General features: G+C 41.6%; 1 protein-coding gene across 4 annotated transcripts in view; it reads right to left on the minus strand.

Annotated features, from left to right (window-relative positions):
• The window catches only part of PRR7 (proline rich 7, synaptic), a 75,064-nt gene that overhangs the window by 6,395 nt on the left and 42,577 nt on the right, over positions 1-26,092 (minus strand). The gene's annotated exons all lie outside the window — the stretch shown is intronic.

Here is a 26,092-nt window from a genome sequence, read left to right on the forward strand (position 1 = left end):
TTTTAAAGTGTAGCTCCAGCCAAAAAATCTATTTTTAAGCTTTTTGGAAAACAATATACAAAAAAATATACAACACCTAGGATGCATATATATATATATATATATATATATATATATATATATATATACAATACACTGTAAGTGCAGCTAACTGACTCTCCTGTCTACTCTAACTTAAATCAAATGACACTGTCTCTCTCTATCTCTCTCTCAACGCCGGAACACACTACACAGGATCGACGTGCAGGCGGCCTTATATAGTGTGGGGCTTGTACTAAACCCCCTGAGCCATAATTGACCAAAGCCACCCTGGCTTTGGCCAATTACGTCTCTCTGTACAGACGGCGCTGTGATTGGCCAAGCATGCGTCATAGTGCTTGCTTGGCCAATCATCAGCCAGCAATGCACTGCAATGCCGCAGTGAATTATGGGCCGTGACGCGCCACTTGAATTTGGTGCGCACAGCCCATATCGTTTGCAATTTGACGAGCGGTCGAACATGCAATGTTCGAGTCGAACATAGGTTCGATTTAACTCAAAGCTCATCCCTATTAGAGACCATTTCTATTGGCCTTGCATACGAGCAGAAGTCAAGGATTACTCTCACTCTTGTCTGAGGTGTATTCATCAAAAGGTTTTGCCAAGCAAAGCTGTACCTATGGGCCACCTTCAAAGCCAGGGACCTATGAAATTGATGTGCATTGATTTCTTGTGCCTGGAGCCTGACTTGAGTGGCAAGGGAAACGTTCTAGTAGTAAGCGACCACTTTACAAGGTATGCCCAAAACCCTCATAGAGAAGTTCTTTGTCCACTATGGCCTGCCACCATGCATCCATTCCGACCAGGGAAGTGACTTTGAAAGCAAGCTCATTAAAAGACTGTTAGCTGTACTGGGAATTCAGAAATCAAGGACAACCCCCTAATACCTTCACAGGGACCCCCGGGCTGGATGGTTCAATCACACCCTTCTGATTATGCTTGAGACCCTTTCTACAGAAAATAAGCAGCATTGGAGCAGACACATTGCAGCTGTAGAACATGCCTACAACAGCATTGAAAATGATGCTATGGGTTGCTTACTACCAGTTGACACTGGACACTGTTGAGCGCTATAGGTACTGTAGTTCATTGATTCTTCCTGTCTTTGTGAAACTGCCTGCCACTATGATGTAGGGGCAGACAGCTTACACTGACAGTCTGTAGGAGTTCTGCATGACACCCGCAATCTACTGCTCTCCCTACCACAAATGTGGTAGGAACTGACCTGTACTGACCCCCTGACACACCCAGGTAGACCATTCCTACATCAATGTCTAATAAACAGGATAACCTTTCTCTGCCTAACAACTAGAGGGAGGGGACACCTAGTCACCCCTCAACTAGTGGGAGGTTCCCTTGTTGATCTCAGGTATAAATTTAAATTATTTAAGTCTATTTACAATGCTATTTAATGTTCAACCTTAAGTTGTCTGTTCCAGTCAAGTTGATGTTGTGGATGATATATGCTTAAAGGACATTGTTCCCCTTTTTGGGGACCAAAGAGTTTAGTGGGGGGGTATGTAGCCAGGTGTTGGGCTACAACAACATGGAGACAACAACAACATGGAGACATTATTTGCCTCCTTCTCCCTCTACTGTGATATTAATGTTGTGCTGTACTAGTTTCCTCTGGCCAGCAGGGGGAGAGCTAAAGTCAGATGAGCCCATAGGCTTGCAGTGCTCTTGCAACCCTGGGAGCTGTAGTCCAAGGATGCAGCCATGTAATGAACTGACTGACTTTCTGGGCTACAGACTCCAATAGACTCTGGGCAGCACGAGCAGTCAGGAGGGATTTTTTATTGTGTGTCCCCGAACAGTCGGCTATCTTGGGGCCGTCTGTGCATACACAGCTACCAGTATACTTTGCTGCAAGCAGGAAGCTGAGCCAGTTAGGTGCGAGCCTGAGGTTGTGAGCAGAGTCACTGAAGGTTCAACAACACCGATAGCCTGTTTCCTTCACTCGAAAGCAGCAGGGAGACTGGAGTGTTCACCTGACTCTCCACTTCAGCAAGCTGAACTTCAGAATCACCAGAACAAGACTGAGGGGGCCTCATCCATCGCCAGAGCCTACTACTACCTTCTGGAAGTTGATGAGAGGGCCACTGGCCCACCTTTACATAATTGGCTGGTGTTGCTACTGTTTATGCTGATCTGGATGCTACATGTTATTTATTGCTTAGCCTTTATTGTTAGCCACCTTGTATGGTAAACTGTGTTGTTACAATTGCCAGTTTATGTGTATTTGTTCACTTATCAACCTTATTGAGTGACAATACATTAAGATTACCCTTGCTAATTGGCTTGATGCCTGCTCTTTGATATAGCACTGCTATTGGGTATTAGGAATTACTAAGTGTTTTCATTGTGTTTGCTTATTTTATACTCCACCTAGTGTGTCAGAGGGCCTGAGACCCTTGAGAAAGTCGGGGCAAAGAACAGAGGTCCCGTCTTAACCAGCGGCTCCTGCGGGGGGTGGTGTTACACTAAATGTGGGTCAATCATGTCAGTTGATCTTGACATTGCCTGCCTGGGTGGGTGTCTGGTAAGTGAGACATATGCTTCCTGATGCTCTTAACAATTCTGATTTGTAACATCTATCTAACATCTATCTGTTTACAATTTGTGTTTGTGCTAGGGCTATAAATGGACATGAATGAGTGTTTGTTCTTTTTGATTTGGAAAATCAAAATTTTTACTCACACTGAAGCCCATTTGTGACTTTGTTTGCCCCAAGACTGACTATATTATAGAAACATAAAACTTTATCATCAAATTTCTTTCATACCTTGATGGGATGTAGGTTCTTTTGGAATTTCCATATCGTTTATGTCATTTATATCGTTTATAGATTATTCCCTTCTTTCTTACTAAAATAGACTGAAATGCAACATATACTGAACAGTCTGTGCTAGCTTTAACAATGCTTTAGAGTGCTTGCAAACCTCAGATGTAATATCTTAACAAAGCAAATATTTCTATAGTGTTTACTTGCCTGTCTCCAAAGCACTAAGTATCATTTCTGCCTGCTGTCTCGTTTCTGTGTTATCAGCATGAGTTACTTCTGACAAGTTTTCATGACACAAGCACACTTTACAATACTCCACCCTCTCTCTCCTCATGTAAAGGGGGGAAAAGAGGGTTTTCAAAAGCAGGACTCTCAGTGTGCCACAAGGAGGATACACACTACAAAATTGATAACAACATCTTACAAAACTTTATTACATAGTTAAAACATATTAAATGTCACACAGTAGACTGTCACATGACATTTTGATAACTTGGTGCATGAATGAAGTTCCCAAAATGGCATAATGGATTGACGTTTCACGATAATACTTGCTTCTTCAGGATCCATGCCTTTTGGATGCAACCAATATATCTCTCCTGACGATGGTGGTTCCAAGCTGTGTGTGTGGGGAGGCTGGGGCAGTCGGATATACAGTTCACGTGCACCTTCAATCCATGGCAATAAGGGGGCACAAGACACCATTTATAGTGTAGAACATCCTCATTATGCCATGGATGTCATTTTTTAGAGAAACTTCGATATATTGCAGTTTTTTATGTCATATGGCCCTAGCTGGGGAGAATTTGACCTGCACTGGTAACATTCAAGAACTGGCACCATAGATTCTCTGCCCAATAAAGTCGAACCCACCAGGGGCATTATAGTATGATGGCATGTTTTCTGCTGTTATATATTCAATAGTGCTTTCTCATAACCAAGTGATAAGGATGTTTTAGCATTTAAGTGGTGCCTTGTGCCTCCTTGTTGCCATGGATTGAAGGTACACGTGGACTGTATCCTGGTAAACTAATTGCCCCCCTACAGCTGAAAGAAAGCCACCATCATCAGGAGAGATTTATTGGTTGCTTCCAAAAGGCATGGATCCTGAATAAGCAAGTGTTACGGTGAAACACGTTGATCAATTACACTATTTTGGAAACTTGATTCATGCACCGAGTTATCAAAATCTACGTGGCAGTCTGAATACTGTGTGACTTTTAACTATGTAATAAAGATTTGTAAGATGTTTTTATCATATTTGTAGTGTGTATCCTCCCTGTGGCACAAAGGAAGTCCCGTTTTTGACTCCCCTCTTTTTCCCCCTTTACACGAGGAGAGAGAGAGGGTCGTATAATGCAATGTTTAGAGTGAAGGAATAGTGTCCTGAGGGGGAGATTTGGAGGATCCCACCATTCTAATATTTTGGTTTAGCATGCCTGTAAATTGACAGCCTCAACTCTGTTACTGTGCTGAGTTTTACAAGGATGTACTAAACAAATGGCTGCAAATAAACAGGTACAACATATATATGAGGATTTGTTTCACCTCTGTGTATCACCTGAGGCCCGTCACTTCACTGGATATATGTATGAGTTTACAACTACCAGTGGACTTTTACCCAATAATACGACATTTTTCCTACCTCTCCCGTAACTCGATAAAAATTCCTTATTTTTTTGAAGTTTTCTGACTTTGCAAGAAATGCAGCACTTCCTTCTTTTTTATCTAGAAGAGAATAACACATAGCACCCCACTGCCTCATGGGACATCTATGCATCCCAGAATGCAGTTATTTTAATGGGTACATGCATGTTAATGGATTCTGCATGTGTACAGATGTTCTGCAGGTCTTCAGGACCCAACAAAAACAAATGGCCGGCTTCTCTCGGACCTACTCCGGTACACATGGGTCGAAATGCCGCCCGACGTTCGACCCTAGGCTTAAGGAAAGGTATCATCCTATCTGCACAGAATTTTTGCATAGGTAATGAAGCAGCTCAGCTGCTAAGTGTATGCTAGGCGTGTCAACCATTTGTATAGCAGTGTTGGATTGGGACAGGAAATTGTCACATAATAACAGAAACGACTGGATCAACAGGTCATTTGTTCATAGTTTAATACATGTAAATAACAAGCATATTGTAAATAGCTATATTTTAAGGGGAACTTGCAGATTTTTTATTTTTTTATTTTTCCCATTGGTTACATTTGTTTGGTAATTGGCTCTAGTGTTCTCTAGAATTGCTACATTGTATCTCTTGTTACAACAACATATGCATTAATGCTCCTCAGCTCTATCTAGGGTCCATAATGTGGTATTACTTCAAATAAAAGAACATTTGTTGGGAAGAGAAAATAGCCTAAAGAACATTTGTGCCCGATTTTGCCTGATTTGCACAGAACAAATGTACATATAGATTTACTGGATAAATGGCTATGCCAATTTTTAATGAATAGTCCCCTTTAATTTAATCAGAATGTTTTAATGTGAGAATGTGAGTCTCAATTGTGAGAATAAGTGTTTGTCAGCTATATTATTTTTTTTCTCAATGTTTCTCAGATACTATCAGTTCCACATCTATACCTAAGAAAGATCTCAGGGGGTTATTTACTAAAGTCAAATCCAATGCAAACTACAAGTGCAAAGTGCACTTGGAAGTGCAGTCGCTGTAGATCCGAGGGGGACATGCAAGGAAAATAAAAAACAGCATTTTGGCTTGCACATGATTGGATAATAAAATCAGCAGAGCTTCCCCTCATTTCAGATTTACCCCTAGGATTTACAGTGACTGCACTTCCAAGTGCACTTTGCACTTGTAGTTTGCACTTGTAGTGCAAAGTGGATTTGCCTTTCGTAAATAACCCCCAAAGTCTTGAGAACCCATAATCCGCCCACTCCTTAAAGATTGTATATCATCCCTGGCTGAAATCTGAGATTTCTAGATAGAAGCAAATATTAGGAATGTTAAAATTTTACCCCCACACATTCTTATCCAGTATTTTTATTATGGTATTTTAGATTTTTATATGCTCCCTCTAGAGGTACAACAGGGAATATGATTTACATCCTTATTTGCGTATGGAATTTATGACATTCTTACATGCGCTTCTGGAAGAATGGTCAAACCTTCCTATAGACACACTCCTAAACCTTGTGGACAGCCTTTCCAGAAGAGTTGAAGCTGTTATAACTGCAAAGGGTGGGCCAACTCAATATTGAACCCTACGGACGAAGACTGAGATGCCAAGTTCATGTGTGTGTAAATGCAGGTGTCACAATACTTTTCACAATACAGAGTATATACAACAATGCCATAAATTCCATAAGCAAGTAAGGTTGCCAATCATATTCCCTGTTGTATCTCAGGGTGTGTAAAGGCAGGCGTCCCAATACTTCTGACAATATAGTGTATTTTCTTTATTATGTTCGGGATCAGGAATAAAAAATAAAAATATGAAATTATTATTTTATTTCTCTGTTTTACTAAAATGTTGTAAATAGCTTGTGTTGCCACCTGAATAGCAGGATATAATATAGTGCAAATATGAATTTTCTTTAAAGCACTCAAAAAGCGTAAGGAAATAGGGAAATAGAGATGTATTTTTAAAATAAAAGTAAAAAAATGTGCATGCTTGTTCATCCAGAAGAACTGCTTTCACAATATTGCAGGCATATGATTGCGGCACGTATTTCCAAATGTACAGTGGTACAATCATCAGCACAGCACTCATATATTCTTTATTCTGCATCAATGTCTAAAGAACTGTCATGGACTGAGAAGTAGCCAATGTAAAAATAACAATTGTAATCAGTAATGCAGTGATTGCCATCAACTTCAAGAGATAAAGTAACTTTGTATCCATTGTATACAATGGATACACAGAGAGTTTTTTTTTCATTCAACCAAAAAAAAAAAAACAAAAAAAAAAACTGACATATTCCCACATCCACTCAAGCGATGTGGATGTAGGAATCTCCCCTACTACCCCTTTTAGTGACCGGCTTCTGTTGAGCAGGGAGGGATACACACACATTGAAATTTGGCTGGTTCCTGTTGAACCGGCCGAACTTCGATATGTGTATACCCTGCATAAAGTGATACTTTTTTCTTTAAAAATAACAAACATATTTTACCTGCTCTGTACACTAGTTTTGCACAGAGCAGCCCAGATCCTTCTCTTCTTGAGTCCCTCTTTGGCACTCCTGGCCACTCCCTCTTGCCGAGTGCCCCCACAGCAAGCAGCTTGCTACGGGGGCACCCAAGCCAAGTCGCTGCTCTCTGTGTCTATTCAGACATGGAGCCGCAGCCCGCTACCCTCTCTCCCCATTGGCTCACTGACTTTGGTTGACAGCGGCAGGAGCCAATGGTGCCCTGCTGCTTACTCAGCCAATGAGGAGAGAGAGTCCTGGCCAGCGGAGACTCTCGTGCAACATCGCTGGACTGAGATGGGGCTCTGGTAAGTATTGTGGGGGGGTGTTTTATCTTAATGCATAGAATGCATTAAGTTAAAAAAAACTTCTGACTTTAGAACCACTTAAAGAAGCCAGTTTGTAGAATTACCTGTGCTGGTGAGGAATAGTGGTGGTTGAACATGTGTGTCGATCCACATGTGCAAATGAGCCTGGAAGTTCACAAAAAGTATGCATTTCCCGGGCATCAGCTGAATGGAGCAGGGGATGCACCACTGGTTTCTAGGTCACCGACAAGTCCGTGTCTTGGCAACCAACAAACCCTGAGTGGGAAGCTGTCATATTTAGTGGTGGTAGTAATACCGCCACTGAATGAATGAATGACTTCCCAGCAGCTAGGGTCATGGTTTGCATGCTCAGTGAACAGAAAGAGTTTCCAACAAACCCTGTGTCACTGCAAACTCAAACCCCATCCCTAGTGAGGAGGACCAACTGAAATGCAAGAATGAATCTCCATTTATACCTTCACCAGCACAGGCAATCAGTTGCAAGTAGGAATGCACCGAAACATATCGTCCGAAAATTGTGTTGCCGAAATAAAAAAATTGCAGATAACGGCGCCGAAAATTGCGCATGGGCAATAGGGGTGGGTCAGCGGAGACGTCACTCTCTGTGTGGGCGGCTTGCACGTTCCTCATGGTTGAGATGCTGGGCTCATGAGCACGTTCCCTGTGGTTGAGAAGCTGGAGTTGGGAGCACTTTCCCCATGGATGGACGCTGGAGTTGAGAGCACGTTCCTTGTGGTTGAGATGCAGTTGGGACTCGGGAGACGGGAGCATACAGGGCTGCATTTGAGAGTGGGCACCGTCCCTCCTGGATGACTACTATTACTACTATTCGCCAGTGAGCATTGTCGCTGGAGATCTTTCCTCTTAAACTAGCTGACAATTCAATTAGTTCTATAAAAATACAAAACATTGATTGCATGCTATTTAGAAAGAGATATTCAGTTGTATGTAACTACTACTACTACTAAACTAACTGACCAGTTAATGCATATTTTAACTGCTATTTAGAAAGAGAGAGATAACATTTCAGTATGTTATACTGCACTGACAAGTACATGATTTTTTTTTAAACATGCTGCTACTAGTAGTAGTAGACAGTACGTAATATACTACTGAATATCTCAAACAAATAGCATGCAATCAATCAATATATTATTTGGTACAAGATGTACTGCAGTGCAGACATTAGGTTAGATTTATTTATTTATTTATTTTATAGCTGCCTGGGGTTTAGTTTTAAAATTGATTTTTCCCCCCTCAGATTTCACTTCCACTATAGATCATTCAGTGCTATTCTTTTGCACTACCAACAAAGGTGGACCATGTCTGCAGAGCGAAAATATTTTAAAGTTTCTGATCAAGTCCCCAAATTTGCAATCTGCAATCTTTGCTCAGCAGACATTTCAAGAGGGGGTACAGTGCCAAGGCATTTTTCAACAACAGGTTTGATACACCACCTGAAAACACGTCATCCAGTTCAGCATACAGAATATCGTACTGCTTCCAAAAAGTGCCTCAGGCTCAATACCTATATCTGTGGCCACAGTCTTCGAAAAGGTTAAAAAATTTACAAGTGACAGTCCCAAAGCTCGAGGCATTACAGATAAAATTATGGAATTTTTTGCATTAGACGACCAGCCATTCTCTGTTGTGGAGGACATTGGATTCCCTAGGCTCATGCAACATAGTGAGCCTCGTTACACACTACCAAGCAGATGCTACTTTGCAGATACCTGTCTACCTGAATTGGTTGGCAGTGTTAGAAAACACGTTCATGATCTCATGACTGCCGACATCATAGCAATCACTTTTACTACCGAAATTTGGAGTTCAGACATCAGTCCAACAAGCATGCTTAGCCTGACAGCGCAGTGGATAGATGCCAAATTTCAATTGCAAAACATCCTACTTAACGCACGTGAGTTTGTTAGATCACATACTGCAGCAGCAATATCTGATGCTTTAAAAACCATGCTTGACACTTGGCACGTTGAGAAGTCTAAAGTGCATCTGATTGTCCAAGATAATGCGTGAAACATGGCAAAGGCTATGGAGAACAGTGAACTTAAAAGCATACCGTGTATGGCACACACGCTACAATTGCCTGTGAATGAGGGATTGCTGAGTCAGCACACCATATCAGATATTGTAAAGGAAGAAAAATTGTGGGTCACTTTAAGCATTCTCCGCTTGCTTATTCCAGATTACAAGCTTTGCAGATACAGTTTGGAATGCCACGGAAACAACTGCAGCAAGATGTAGCCACTCGTTGGAACAGCACCTACTACATGCTGCAAAGTCTTTTCGAACAAAAGCGTATTTTAGCTGTGTACATTGCAGATTATGAGCTGCCGGCAACAATGAGCGCACATCAGTGGATGTTAGTTGAAAATAGTTTGTCTCAGAGTACATGCGCGGAGTCTAACCCAACGGTCATGCACTGTTAGAGCCCCGCTCCATGGGGAAGAAAAGCCGCTGTAATTGACGAACCCACCAGTAATCTCTTTAAACATTCTCCTCCATTTACCCTCGGAATACCAGGGCTGTGTGAGGAACGAAAATGGTGTTAGGAGGTAGCCGTATTCAGGCTAAGAAATCCTCTAGTAAAGAGGCACAGGCGTGGGCTTCAACTAAAATGGCACCGGGCCCACTCTACCTCAAACACCTCAGGGCGCTCACACAAGCCAAAATTATTACTGCCAGACTCTCAACGCGAATCTGACACAGAAACAATCCCCTCACAATGTACTTCTCAAGACTCCGCTGCTGCCCCAGCTCTCTTAAAAAAATTTGAAAGAATGCTTCATAAAACATTAAAACAAACATCTGAACACATTACTAGCAGTCTGACTAAAGAAAAAAGGGAGCTGGGCAACCGTACAGCAGCATTAGAACTCAAAGTGCAAGAAATAGAAAATACTGCACAAGATTTTATGACTGAACTTGAAAATATAAAGGAAGAGAATTTAATACTACAAACCAGATTAGAAGACTATGAGAACAGAGCCAGGCGCTCAAATTTGCACATCAGAGGTCTTCCAGAAACAATTACTGACATTCAATCTACGGTAACCGCTTTATTTCAAGAACTTGAACCGGCTATACCAATTGAAGGCCTTGAAATGGACAGAGTCCACCGTGCCCTCACACCCAAAAAAATGGATGGTCCACCGTGCGATATAATCGCAAAGTTCCATTATTATCGAACAAAAGAACAACTTTTGGCTGCAGCTCATGACAAAAATACTCTGTCCTTTCAGGGTCACAACTATCAATTACACAGCAACACCTACCAATGGGGTTTCCCATTCTCCATTCATTTTGTTTATCAAGGCTCACAATACATATGCAAATCCTCGGCAGAACTCCAACAGACTCTACATGATCTTCACCTGACTGAAGCAGCATCCACCACAAATACTTCACGAAGGAGATCAGCCTCTTCTCCTCCTCCACACAACTGATCCCGCTCCTTGGGCAAAATTGAAAATCAACACACCCATAAGAGAGGTCAATTTGGATCCCCTCCTATGGATCAAGAAGATTCAATGGATTAATAACATACTATTCCCCTGAACCCTCTTCTAATCTCCTACTTTGAGAGAAACATCTGAAAGGCTATTAACTGGCTTAATAAGACATGTTTATGCAATATTAACTATGTTACATACTCTAAAATTTTACAGGCTACTATGTTTTTTTTTTTTCTTTTCTGTAGCCTTTTCTGTACCCATGTTAGAATCCCTATTACCCTCAATAGTTATTCACTTCTGGATACTTGATTGGTTTGATACACTTTAAAATTGAGTATGATACCCAATACTCATGTATTGTCCCATAACACACTATACTCTAATCCTGAGTATTACTACTACAGATACCTAAATCTCTATTCTTCCCAACCACCTAGATCACCCTAACCTTATGTTATCTCTAGATATACTAGTAGTCAAATCCTCTTGTAATGTTATACAGTTATCATTTGGTCATCTGAGTAAATATACTATACTGTACAACCTACACCTTTCCTCTCACGCCTGATGCAGGTAATTTCTTCACACAAATTAGGAACAATTATCATGTGCGGCGATTCTAACCAAGTCCTCCTCCCATTCCTAGATAAATCACCCTATAACCCACCTAAACACCTAAATAAGCTATCTTTTTCACAGCTTCTCTCTAAATACAATTTAGTCGACACTTGGAGAGAAAGTAATCTGACTAAGAGAAGATACACATTTTATTTTCACCCTCACCAAACATTTACTCGTATTGATCATATCTTTTTGACTACGGGAATGTTACCAGAAATACTTAATTCTGACATAATCCCTATTGCATGGTCCGATCACAATGCAGTCTACACTACAATTGCTTCACCTATCCCTAAAGCCAATGACCCTACCTGGTACCTACCAGATGAAATGCTTAAACACCCATCCCACTGTTTACTTATTGAACAAGCCCATAAAGATTATTTAACACACAACACCAGCCCTGACATATCTCCATTAACACTCTGAGAGGCACACAACCAGTAATGCGTGGAGTATTCCAGAGACAGTCCGCTTTGTTCAAACGCGATCGCAGAAATTTGGCTCGCAAGCTGGAATCTGAGTTTAACGCTTCCTTTGCATCTTACCAAGATAATCCCACTCAAAACACTAAAATTTGATTAGAAAAGGCCCATCTAGAATACGATTTATTCCTACAGAATCAGCTGAAAAATATCTTAACTGAACTAGACACGCCTTTTATATGAAATCCAACAAACCCGGTACTTTTCTGGCAAAAGCACTTAAATCTACAAACTACTCACCCAAACCAATCCGACTCACATTGTCAAAGGATAGCTACACTAGTAACCCTGTTAAAATAGTACTTACATTCCAATCCCATCTAGCCTTCTTATAAAAGGCAGCAAATAATTTTAATCCTACTGAAGCTGACACCTTCTTTTCCCGTATTACTTTATTCTGGACAGCCGCACTCGATGAAGAAAGGCATCTTTATTGGACAAAAATAAATAAAATCGAAAATACAGTCACATCAGAGGTGAATGACAGAGGAAAAAATCGTTAACATGTTTCACATCAACTGATGCTTACTCATGAGCTATGAGTAAGCATCAGTTGATGTGAAACGCGTTATCTATTTTTTCTTCTGTCATTCACCTCTGATGTGACTGTATTTTGGATTTTATTTATTTTTGTCCAATAAAGATGCCTTTCTTCATTGAGTGCGGCTGTCCAGAATCTTTTTCCTTTTTCACATACTAGTGCAGAGCTAGCATCTGGAGGTTGAGTAAGGCGGTAGCATTTATCCAGGTGTGGCAGTCCTGGGAGCGGCATTTCTCTTCACAACTTGTATTAATTTACCTGGGTTAACTCAAACCCAAAAAAGTCAACTTGACGAACCTATACTAGTAGAAAAAGAGACTAAAACCATTAAAGTGCTAAAGAGAAACAAGAGATCAGGTCCTAATGGATACTCCGCCATATATTATCAAACATTTATAGAAATTTTATCCCTGATCTTGGCTGAAGCTTTTAATATTGTATTAAATGACCACTCCTTCAGACAAGAAACTTTAACAGCAACCATCTGCATGATCCCTAAACCTCACTCTGATGACACCTCTCACATGAATTATTGCCCTATTTCCCTTCTAGACCTTGACGTAAAAATCTTAACAAAAATTTTAGAAACTCGCCTCAACAGAATCATTGGCATTCTTGTTCATCGCGATCAAGTAGGTTTCATGTCTACACGCCAAGCAAATTACAATATACGATAGGCAGTCCTTTTAGCAAATATTGCAAAAACAGGACGTATCCCCTCTTGTTTTCTTTCCCTTGATATAAAAAAAGCCCTTGATTCCGTTTCCTGGCCTTACCTACACTATTCTTCACAGAAATTGTGCTTTGAACCTCACTTCACAGATTCCTTTAACCACTTCAATACCAGGCACTTAGATACCTTCCCGCCCAGGCCAATTTTCAGCTTTCGTCGCAATTTGAATGACAATTGCGCAGTCATGCTACACTGTACCCAAACAAATTTTTTATCATTTTGTTCCCACAAATAGAGCTTTCTTTTGGTGGTATTTGATCACCTCTGTGGTTTTTATTTTTTGCGCAACAAATAAAGAAACCCCGAAATTTTGAAAAAAAAAAGGTTTTCTTTGTTTCTGTTAAAATTTTTTGTAAATAAGTACTTTTTCTTCTTCAATGACGGGCACTGATATGACTGCACTGACGGGCACTGATACGGCAGCACTGATGGGCACCGATGAGGTGGCACCAATGAGGTGGCACTGATGAGGTGGCACTGACAGGCACTGATGATGGGCACTGATAGTTGGCACTGATGGGCACTGATAGGTGGCACTGATGGGCACTGATAGGTGGCACTGGTATGCGGCACTGATGGGCACTCATAGATGGCACTGATGGGCACTCATAGGCGGCACTGATGGGCACTCGTAGGTGGCATTGATTGGTACTTATGGGTGGCACTGATGGGTACTTATGAGTGGCACTGATAGGTGGCATGGATGGGCACTGATGGGCACTGATAGGTGGGCACTGATGGGCACTGACAGGTGGCACCGATGGGCACTGACAGGTGGCACTGATGATACTGATTGGCGGCACTGATTACATTGATTGGTGGCATTGCTGGGCAGAACTGAAATATAATGGTGCCAATCAGTACCCATTTGTGGGCACTGATTGGCACAGATTGGGCACATGTGGATGGCCATGGGGTACATACCTGGCCATCCACATGTTGCCCCCTTCCCTGGTGGTCCTAGTGGCGTCCCTGGTGGTCCAGTGTGGTCATCTGAGGGGGGCTGCGCTGATAAACAATCAACGCAGACCCCCCTGTCAGACGCGAGTGAGGAAAAGCCGATCAACGGCTCTTCCTATTGACATCGTGATCAGCCGTGATTTGACATGGCTGATCATGTGGTAAAGAGCCTCCGCCGGAGGCTCTTTACCAAGATCGGTGTAGCGGTGTATCAGGCCGACAAACCGCTCCACCGATCGCTGCGATGCGCGCCCCCGCAGGCACGCGGTGGCATGTTATCCTGCTGGACATCATATGACGCCCAGTCAGGATAACGGAACCACCGCCTGGCCGTCAATCTGCTATAGGCCGGGCGGGAAGTGGTTAATATAGAAAATGGCACACGTCAGGCATACCCCCTTTCTCCTCTTTTATTTGATCTTTTAATAGAACCACTTGCGCAAATAATCAGGACAGACCCAACGATCACTGGAATAGAGATAGGGGGATGACGTCACAAACTTTGTCTGTTTGCTGATGACATCTTGTTATTCCTATCATCTCCACAAGTCTCAGGCCACAATCTCTTACCCATTCTCAACAAGTTTGCTGCCATCTCAGGCCTCACAATAAACCCAAAGAAATGTATGGTATTAAATATATCTCTATCCAACATGGAACTGGAATCTGCTAAAATTGCTCTTCCTTTTACCTGGGCAGAGAAATCAATCCCCTATTTAGGGATTCACCTTACTGCCTCTATTTCTGATCTATATTCAGCCAACTATCCACAAGCCTTGAGAAAGGCATCGGACTTGTTGAAGCAATGGTCTCACCTTCACCTTGGTTAGGAAGAATTAATGAAATAAAAATGACGATTTTGCCCAAATTACTATACCTGTTTAGAGTTCTTCTGATTCCAATCCCTGCCTATTTTTTAAGAATAATACAGAAAAGGGCCTCATCACTTGTTTGGGGCTCCTCCAAACCACGTATACCTTTGCACACATTATGTCTTCCTAAAACTAATAGAGGCCTTGGCTTCCCCAACTTCGCAATCTACTATAAAGCAGCACATATTGCTAGTCTCTCCAAATGCCACACAACGCAGGAAATCCCTTTATGGGTAACGATTGAAGCTATAGATTGTGACCCTCTATCGATCTCCAATTTACTTTGGCTCCACCCCAAGGATTGCCCAAATATACATAACCCCATCACCAAATACTTTATCTCCCTCTGGGGCAGACTTAAATTTAAGCATCATCTACAATCCCCGCACAAACCTCTACTCTCCTTTCATAAAACCCCGCTTTTTTACCCTGCATGGATCCCCTCTTCCTCATTTAAAGCGGGGGTCCACCTATCTATCGTTTTTGGTTTTTTTTAGTTCATTCACAAACCTTTCTTCTCAGCATAACATACTCACATATTGTGTGTAATATGTCCGCCTGTGTCAGATTTCGTCGGAAAGAATAACTGATATTATTCACTGCAGGCGGTTTCCATCTTCATTGTGGGCATTTGAAGCCCACAAGCATTTATTTCCTGGATGTGGTGAATGCTGTGCTCCCAGCATTCACTGCTCGTTCCTGCACATGCTCAGTGGCATCCTGGGAAACCTGAGACTAGCTCCCAGGAGTCTGGGAGAGGCTAGAAACACGCCTACTCCCACGGGAGGAGAACCAGGAAGTGCAAAGAAGAATAGAAAAATAAAAGGTAATTACGGCGATTTAAATTTTTTTAAACGGCATGTCAGCATCTAGGCATGGAAGAGAATACATACAGATATTGTTCAAAATTTGGGTGGAACCCCGCTTTAAAGAATGGACCTCTCTGGAAGTCATTAGGTTACACAAATTTGTCACTTCATCCTTTATCCCATTCCCAACCCTCTGCGAAACATATGGTCTGCCGCAATCGGAATTGTTCAGATATCTTTAAATTAAAAACTTCTCCCGACCCAATTCTCGAGCTTTGAATCGATATGTAATGGAAATCCTCATACTAGAGGACTAATTTCCTCCTTATATTCACAACTTTTAGTTAACTCCAACTAGAGGACTAATCTCCTCCTTATATTCACAACTTTTAGTTAACTCCAACTCAGATAAACCATCTTACACTCAAAAATGGGAGGCAGACCTGGGTCATACTCTTGATACTGCAGAATGGTCTAAGATCTGGATAGTAACTAAATCATCCTCCACTAACATTCTAGAAATGGAAACCAATTACAAAGTGTTAACTCGCTGGTATCCTGTCCCCTCCAGAGTGGCCAAATATATGCCTTCTTACTCCACTCTTTGTATTCGTGGCTGTCTGGACTTTAGCACACACCTTCATATTTGGTGGTCATGCCCAATAGCTCAGATCTTTCGGAAGGAAATCTTTGTAATAGCCTCCAGAATGTTTGATTTGAAGTTATCACCTGACCTAACCATTGCACTACTTAACTTGAAACCTCAGTGTTTAACACATACTCAATTCAAACTTTTCGTCAGACTCCTTACAGCTGCAAATCAAACAGTAGCGAAGGCATGGAAATCCCCTTTACTGGTGGTAGCTGAGACAAAACACAAGATGCAAAATTCCATGATCCACGCTAAAATGGTAGCCATAGAACTAAACCAATTACCTACATTTGAAAAATTATGGCACCCTTGGATAAAACACCACCTACCATCAAGTTTTGATGATAATGTTCTTTTACCATGGTAGCTGTTCTACATAATGACTACATTATGTCTTGTGGTGGCTCTTGGATCGATCAAATGGACTCCTTTCTTCTCTCTTTCCCTTTTTTGCATCCCCCTCTTTTCCCTTCTTTATGATTTTGAAGCGCTTACTCTACAGATTAGAACGCTCTTTCCCATACTAACTATAATGACTTCAGTTGTTATAGTAGGATTTCCTAGTTTAGGTTATTCTCTCATAGAATTCTTTATCTTACACTCCTGTTTATAATTAATATCCATTATTCGTTTTTTATGTACACATATCTATACAGTAATGAGTGTCATTCCTCTTGTCATAATTCATCTAAATATTATATCTGTTATTGCTTTTTATTAATCAAATTAACTTACTTGACAAGAAAATAGTTTGTCTCTTCTATCTCCATTTGAACAGATAATAAAAGAAATAAGCTCAGCTAATGCTTCCATTGCTGAAGTCAGGGCTTTTTTTTCTCAGAGAATAGGTGCAGGAACCCACCCTCCCCAGTCAACTCCCCGCCCCCGACCCCACACCCCTGCCTACAAACCACACCCCCTCCTGCCCCCAATCTTGCCATTTCTCGAGGAAGAGAAGTAAAGTCATGCCAAATAAAGGGTGTGGCCAAGGCTCAGAACTGAGTTTTGCACACAATTCAAGGTTCAGGAACGTGTAACACACAGAGTACTGGACTCAGGAGTGCATAACACACAGGAGTACATATTGTGCACTGCTGAGGAGTGTGTATCACACAAAAATTTGCATTCCCATCCACAGGTCACCCTCTCCTCCCCATTCACAGGTTACTCTCTGTCAACATGTCACCTCTGCACCCAACCACAGACTATCTCTCTGCCCCTCCACAGACTATCTCACCTCTGCACAACCCATCTGTAGACTATCTCTCTGCCCCTCCACAGACTATCTTACCTCTGCACAAGCCATCCACAGACTATCTTACCTCTGCACAAGCCATCCACAGACTATCTCACCTCTGCACAAGCCATCCACAGACTATCTCACCTCTGCACCCCATCCACAGACTATCTCTCTGCCCCTCCACATGTCACCTCTGCACCCCTATCTACAGCTCCCCTTAATCCATAGCTCCCCCCACAGCTCTCACTGTACCCAATCTAAATCCCCCCCATCTTCATCCCCAGCTCTGACAACTGCAGAACAACCTCAGCGTCTCCACAACTGTCTCTCTGCACAGCCACCCCTCCCCCCTTTCTTTTCGCAGCTCCCTCACCTCTTCATAGTTTATAGCACACAGGTTATCTTCACGGCAATAGAACAGTGCAGCTGGCTCCGTTCTGTTAGGTAGAACATTCTACTGTGCAGTCTCCTCTGTGCAGCGTCACCTGTCAGATCATCAGTGTACACAGAGCCGAGGAAGACTTTCACAGCGCCTCACTCCGTGCTACACAGATCTGACAGGCAGCAGGCGGGGACAGAAGATACCTCTGGAAGCCCCAGAAGAAAAAACTAGACTGGTGAACCTATTAACAGATGTGGGGAAGGTGCCCTGGGCGCCAGCGTAAGCACACAGATGGTGGAGGAAGTAATATAGAAAATTTCCTCTACTGGCTTCAGTGTTGAGTGACAGCATGGAAAGAAGAGGGCTGCCATAGGTGGCGGAACGTCGTTCCACCCCGTTCCCGGCTGAAAAAAAGCCCTGCCTGAAGTTATTCCCTTGATTTCTGCACTGAAGCACCTGCTAGGAAAAGAGGCAGAAACAGATCATGGTGTAAAAATGGCTAAAACCACTCCAATGTAGGCCGTTCTCTGTACTGCATTGCAACAGTTCTAGATCCTCGATTTAAAGAGCAATTATTTTAATGTGGAGAAAAAGCAGCGTGCATGGGAAATGATACAGGCACAAATGGAGGTGATGGATGCATCTGGTGAAGGAGTTTCGAGGCATAGCACAGAGGAAAGTATACCAGAGAAATGGTCGCATACAAGTGAAGAGTAACACACTCCTTCGCTATCTGATATGTTTGAAGAAATTTTATATGAATGCACCCCGGTCCATAGCAGTGCCACAACAACTGCAGCTACTCAACAGCTGGAGATTTATTTAGCTGAACAGCCTATAACCAGAAGTGACAATCCTCTTGAGTACTGGCGCATGAACAAAGAGCGTTTTCCACTGCTTGCACAGATTGCACGCAGATATTTATCTGCCCCAAGGACCAGTACAGAAAGTGAGAGACTATTCAGTCTAGCATCTCATATTCTTAATGAGAAAAGGAACCATCTCCTGTGAGAAAGCTGAACAACTTTTGTTCTTAAAGCGAAATCTGCCACTTTTACTGAAATAGATTAGAAAGCAGTAGCACAGTCCAATTAATTTACTATGTTCGTGTTCGAATTGTCTAGTTGTGCCACTTTTACTATACCAATTACAGTGGACTGTAAAGTTTACTTCAAACTTGAAATAAGTTTAGTTTACTTATATAACAGAATAGAAAGGGTAGGACAGGCCCTTTGCTATTTTTTTGGTTGCTCATTTTAGTTCTACTTCTACTGCTTTTTGCACTTTTTCAATGTAAAGAGAACTCCAGCTTTTGAACTTCATAGTTTGTTGGGCCAAACCATATCTCTCCCTAAGCTGTCAGCATGTGCAAAACTGTATGCATCTGTGGCAGGCTATATACATACATTATACCACACTGTATTCCGGGTATGGGCGGAGACTTCTCGGAACACAGACTAGTCTACAGTCTGGTCTACAGCAGCGCCACTGCTGTAGACCAGACTGTGACTAGTCTATGCTCCGGGAAGTCTCCACCCATACCCGGAACACAGTGCGGTATACTGTATGACTATGTAAGTAGGCGCAGCCAATCGGCTCCCAGTTTTTTTGTCAAAGCTATGAACAGGCCAAAGTTAGAACTTTGAAGTTCATTGGCTAATATACACAGCTGCGCTAAATTTTTCAATCTCTCTAATTTTAGTAAATCAATTCCACAATCTCCAGTGCTTGGAAATGAGCCCCAGACTGTTACCTACATTTTTCCCTGCTGGCTTCACTGGACATGGCTCGCCTTGATGTCCTCTTATGACTAGGGAAGTCAGTGGATACACTGTCTGAAATAAAATAAGACAGAGGGCGCACCAGCCTAGTGCATTATTTTTAAGAAAAACCTCTCTTTGTTAAATTTAAAACGGTGGTAAGTATTATACAACAAACCAACAGGTGTACTCTATCAACCTTGTCATCAAAGTAAGCTTCCAGTCCACGATACATCATTCATATCACATCACCTATAGGGCAACTGGAAAACCCAACAGGCTAATGCATTTTGAGGACTTGCCTCTCCTCAGAGCTCTGGCTCTAAGGAAGAGGCAAGTCCTTGAAACACGTTAGCCTGTTGGATTTTCCAGTTGTCCCACTCCCATTATGTGATGTGAATGATGATGTATCGTCACGTGGACTGGCAGCTGATGTTTTACTTTGACAACAAGCTTTGATACAACTGACCTGACGGCTTATTAGTAGTATGATGTGTATATTAGCCCGTGCGCCCTCTGTCTTGTTTTATGGTTCTTCTATTTTTGAACAATAAACAGTGCATGTCTACACAAACATAGAGTCTCTTAGTCTTTGACATTTTATATTGCCTGTTTTTATTTTAATTTTTTTTTTATTATTATTATTAATGTGCAGCATATGTACTGTAAGTTTCTTTATTTAATTTTGTATTTATTTTATTTTCTGTGTCCAATTTATGTGGGTTACTTTTTATTAAAGTACTTATCTTACGTTACTAGCTTGTATTTTTTATTCATTAAATTCATTATAAATTAAAAAGTTGAATATAATACAATTGTATATATCAAAATTGTACTATTTTTTAAAAACTGTCAGTTTCGGTACCAAAATTTCCATTCAGTGCACCCCTAGTTGCAAATATATACTTATACAAATTGGCTTCTTATGCCTAGTACACACAGTGAGAAAATTAGATGAAAATTACCGCTTTTTAAGCAATTCTACGGTAATCTGATCATTAGTACACAGCTTTTGAGAGCTGATCATGACAATTAATGCAAAAATATCCAAGGGGACAAACACAAAAAATATTCTCGTACGATACCAGAACGAACAACTTTTGTTTAATCAGTACAGTATTCCTCCCAAAAAAGAACACACATGCTCAGAAATGAAAGAATACATTACAATACAATACATTACATCACTTCCAAAGGTGTATTCTGTTGTATGAGAAATTTAGTATCTTTAGTAACCTATTGGTTTTCCATATAGAGACTAGCATGCAAAAAAAAAAACAGATGATCATTCGTCTGATATTCTCATTGTGTGAACGAGGCTTAAAGTATAACTAAAGGCAAAACTTTTTTTTTTAGTTTTGGATAGAGTGGAGTGGAAAGAGATTAGAACCCTTGTCAGTTGTTATTGCTGTCTGTGCCACCGTTAGGGAGATTCACCCTCTATATTTGTTCTGTTTACCATTATCACGGTCATTATCATTGACAGTGAAAGTAAAAGATAATCACAAATTTTGGGTTGTCCCCAGAAAAGTAATAGAGGGGAAATATTCCAATGGAGACACTGATAAAATCAAGGAAAAAAGAGGGTAGGGCGTTTTTTCCTTGATTTTGACATTTGGGGTGATGGTACTTATACTTATTGAAATCTCTATGTTAATATAGGTCGCTCTTTTTGTAGGGGACACTGATAACTTGGGGGTCCTCAAGGAATTAATTTGATTTACAAAGTTTTCCTCTCACTTCCTGTTTGGCTATGGGACAGGAAGTGAAGGGAAATCTCCACAATGGGACACAGATGGCGGACAAAAAACCTGACGGGGGTTATAACTTTCCCTTGCTTTATCCAGAATGAAAAAAAAAAGTTTTGCCTATAGTTCTACTTTAAGTCACACTTTGGATTTACTAAAACTGGAACACCCAGAATCTGGTGCAGCTGTGCATAGTAACCAATCAGCTTCCAGGTTTTTGGCTGGGTTCACACTAGAACACGCAGAGGCTCACAGAAGGAGTCCGGTGCGTCTCCATTCACTGAATAAGGTCCAATTTTGGCTGAATTCAGACCTGAAATGGACCAAAAGATGCACAGGGCTCCTGTGCAATTTGCAACGGAGCCACTGCGGAGATGTGTGAACTGGCTCCGTAGAGAGCTGGTTACAATCTCCTGCTATGCGAATTGGCATAGGTGTGAACCCAGACTTATTGTCAAAGCTTAAATGAACAATCTGAAGTTAGAAGCTTATTGGCTAGTATGTACAGATGCACCAGATTTTGTGTGCTCCAGTTTTAGTTAATCCTCCCCAAGGTGAACCTGTGATCGCTTTGAATACCCAATGTGCACATATTTGGGCATTCAAAATGAACACAGCTTTACCCATGTACCAACATTCTCTTTGCAATGTGAACAGTCTTTACTCCTTAAAGTGATACTAAAGTCTTGTTTGTTTTTTGTTAAAAACAACAAACATGTTATACTTACTTGCTCTGTGTAGTGGTTTTGCACAGAGCAGCCCAGATCCTCCTCTTCTTGGGTCCCTCACCAGCGCTCCTGGCCTCTCCTTCATGCCACATGCCCCTACAGCAAGCAGCTTGCTATGGGGGCACCTGAGCCGAGCCGCAGCTCCCTGTGTCCATTCAGACACAGAGCTGCGGCCCGGCCCCAACCCCTTTCTCTTCTCATTGGCTGACTGACTTTGACAGAACTGCGAGCCAACTGGGACATGCTCTGCTGTTTCAGCCAATGAGGAGGGGAGTCTCGGGCAGCCAAGACACTCCTGCAACATCTTTGGATTAAGGTGGACCTCAGGTAAGTATTAGGGGGAGCTGAGGGGGGCTGCTGCACACAGAAGGCTTTTTATCTTAGTGCATAGAATGCATTAAGATAAAAAAAATACCTTCTGCCTTTACAATCACTTTAAATAAGTAACTCAACCCTACAGTTTGTTGACATTTGCAGCAGTCAGTCACTCCCAGATACATTGTATGTAATGTATACATAGTTACTTTATCTCTGGAAGTTAGCAGGCAGCAATCATTTCTTTTCTGATTACTATTGCTAGTTCTGTATGGTTACTTCTCAGTCAATGACAGTTCTTTAGACATTAATGTGGGATAAAGAACATATATGTGTTGTGCTGATCTTTGTACTGCTGTACATTTGGAGAGAAGTGCCGCAACCACATACCTGCAATACTTTGAGGGATTCATTTTGCAATTAATGTTTTCTTCTCCCTGTTTCTTTTACACACATACAAGGGCAGATGTCTCATTTCTATTATTGTTTTACTACATTTTGTTACTACCTTTTACTACATTAGAGTTTATAGTTAATAGCCGAAAAACATCTTAGAGTACCCTAAGAACTTTCAATTTTGCCCCATTCTCACAACAGCTGGTTAATTTGCACAGAACTAGTGGACATGCAGTTTTGCTGGTCGTAAAACGATGCCAATACACTTGAGGTACCCTGTGAAGAGGGATCCACAGTGGATTGCTTTTCATAGGGCATTTGACGGGTGGTAAGGACATGACATGACACCATTGAGCCCCAACCACACACACTGCACAATTCAGTTTGCATTATAGCCGTGATATGATGCAAAACATCACGGCCGTGGCACGTGTATACCCCTGTCTGCTGTCTTTGTAGCTCAAAGGGAAGTGGCTGGTGCAGTGATAAAAACACAGCTCAACCCCCCAACCACAAGTGTTAGTGAGGCCTTCAAAACAGACTCCTTTGTGTTATGCGTTCACTGAAAAGAATACATATATTTTCATGCGCAGTTACTTAATGCACCTGAATGTGTTTTTATATTAGCTCCCTACACATATGGAAATTTGATGCCTTTTGGCCAGACCCATTGGCTAATAACTATGATCTCTGGCTGACCAGCTATAAACTCTGGCTATCCATTGGCTTAGTAGTGGTGATGTCCTTGTCAATCTTTCAATCGGATGGACCAGAGTACATGACGATGTAAGGGAGCTCAATATATAGGACTGGGATCAAGGCTGTATTACAATACTTACATATTATAAAAAATGTTAATGTTTTATTTATACATATTGTAAGATACATATACACATGTATTTATTTTGCTCCTTTATTTTATTATTGGGATATAATCAGGGCTGGTTTTGGATTAGCACTTTATAATTATATTATATTAGAAATATCTAAAAATACACAGGGTTAGCAGTCACTAAGCCTTTTCTACATAGTGCATTAAAGCGTTTCTTACCCCAACATTTCATATTCCTGATAAATGCCTGCTGTACCGTGTACTTGTATGAAAAAAGTATCTTGTTCTCTTTGTATGGCTTCCTTTGTATGAAATCCCTGGCGTTCCTGTCAGCCCCCCTGCTTTCCTATTAAAAACTGACCACACTAAGCAGGTGAGCACAGCGTGGTCAGTTCTCTAGCTATGCTGGGAACTCAGCCTGCTCTCCTCCAATGATCAGACTTGTCCTGACACCCTTCCGCTGCACAGCCTTTCACTGGGAAGCTCAGTGTCCCGCTGCTCCCCCCCCCGCTCTTATACTGCTGAGAACAGAGGAAAAGTGATCACTTATAAAAAAGGGAAAAAAAGGTATTTATAAAAAAAAAAAAAAATGTAATCTATATGTTTTGCCCTTCATTTATATTTCAAACTAAATAGGTTGCTTTACAAGGTGATCGTTTACAACCACTATAAACTGGCTATACACTAATAGAATTTTATTTAAAAATCTTCATTTTAACAACATTTGAAAAATCAAAGGATGTGCCCATCAAATTGATGGGCACATCAATTCAGGATGGAAATTTTTTCTGTAATGAACCGATTTCTAACAGTGAACTTGGTTTTTGTTTTGTACCGTCCAATGCTTAATAGATAGGCCTCTTTCACATGGGCTTTCCGATCAGGTCCGCCTGTCAGTTTTTAAGGTGGACCTAATCGGCCCCTTATTCACTCCAATGGAGCGGTGGATGTCAGCAATGACATGTCCGCTGACACCCGTTGCTATCCGATCCTGTCCGTGAAACCCAGACGGATGGTGACCCTATTTTGCATCCGTCTGGCAGATCGGATCAAAACGGACAGGCGGTCCGTTTTCATCTAATCTCCCCATAGAAGATAGCAGGACTCTGACAGGTCGGTCTCAGCACAGTGAGCGGAGACAGACCTGTCATCCGCCTGCTCAGCGGGGATCAGCGGATTGATTCCCTTGCTGAGCAAAGCGGAGTCCGCTGGAGTAAAAGAACCCATATGGCACTGTTCAAAGCATCCCTCATATCATCCCACTGGCTCTCTCTTTGCTCCAGGTGCTGGTTCCTCAAGGAGCACATTTAGCTCCGTCCTTTCACAGCAACAAAAAGCCCAGGCTTGCACTCTGTGTGTAGCAAAGTGAAAGTACAAGCTTCAGCTAAAGTCCCTGCTCATTGGCCACGCCCCTCTTATGCATTTCACTCTACGATAAATCCTAATCTGAGTGAACCGCATCAGTGTGACATAGGCCAATTGACAGGGACTGTAGCTGAAGCTTGTACTTTCAATTTGAGACGTGCTTGATAAACACAGAGTGCAGCCTGGGGCTTTAGTTATAGATAGTTGTAGTACTGTTTCCATTTTGAAATGCTCAACGATATTTCATGTAACAATTTTCAGTTTGATAGAAATGTGATAAGGTTGAGAACACTGTCCTTTGTCAAGAGTCGAACGGAGATAGTGGTCGAATTTATCTGGGAAATGATGAGTATTTGAAGCCAAGAATTAAGTTTATACCCTTTACTCACTCAAAAATCCCTATCTTTGAATTAGATTTTTGATGGCAGGTGCATGAGGTTAAATTATAGTAAGGTTTGCATCTAGCAATGTTGTTTTAAGGAAAGATTGACAGCTCTGCTAGACATGACTGAAATCCAGTGCAAAGGTCTCTAATATCCACATTTTCTTAGAAGTATAGAAGACTGATGGCAGTAAAAGTTCAAGTGGTCCATCGACAAATATGTCTTTCTTTGTTCATCTCCGTTACACAGAAAATGGGCAGGTTAATAATTAAAATGCATTTATGGCATAATCAAAAGATATTTATTCTAGCCCTATTTTGGAAATCCGACAGGTTGGTTGTATCCAAGTTGATCAATTGATCAACTTGATACATTCAGCCTGCCCATTAATGGTTTGAATCTTGGCCGGTTAGTGCTGAACCGGCTGAGATTCAAACTGTGTATGGTCGGCCTAAGGGCAAAGTTTAGTTGAATGGAGTGTGGATTAATGT

Source organism: Aquarana catesbeiana, linkage group LG03 (genome assembly GCF_042186555.1).
Source record: "Aquarana catesbeiana isolate 2022-GZ linkage group LG03, ASM4218655v1, whole genome shotgun sequence".
Classification (NCBI taxonomy): domain Eukaryota; kingdom Metazoa; phylum Chordata; class Amphibia; order Anura; family Ranidae; genus Aquarana; species Aquarana catesbeiana.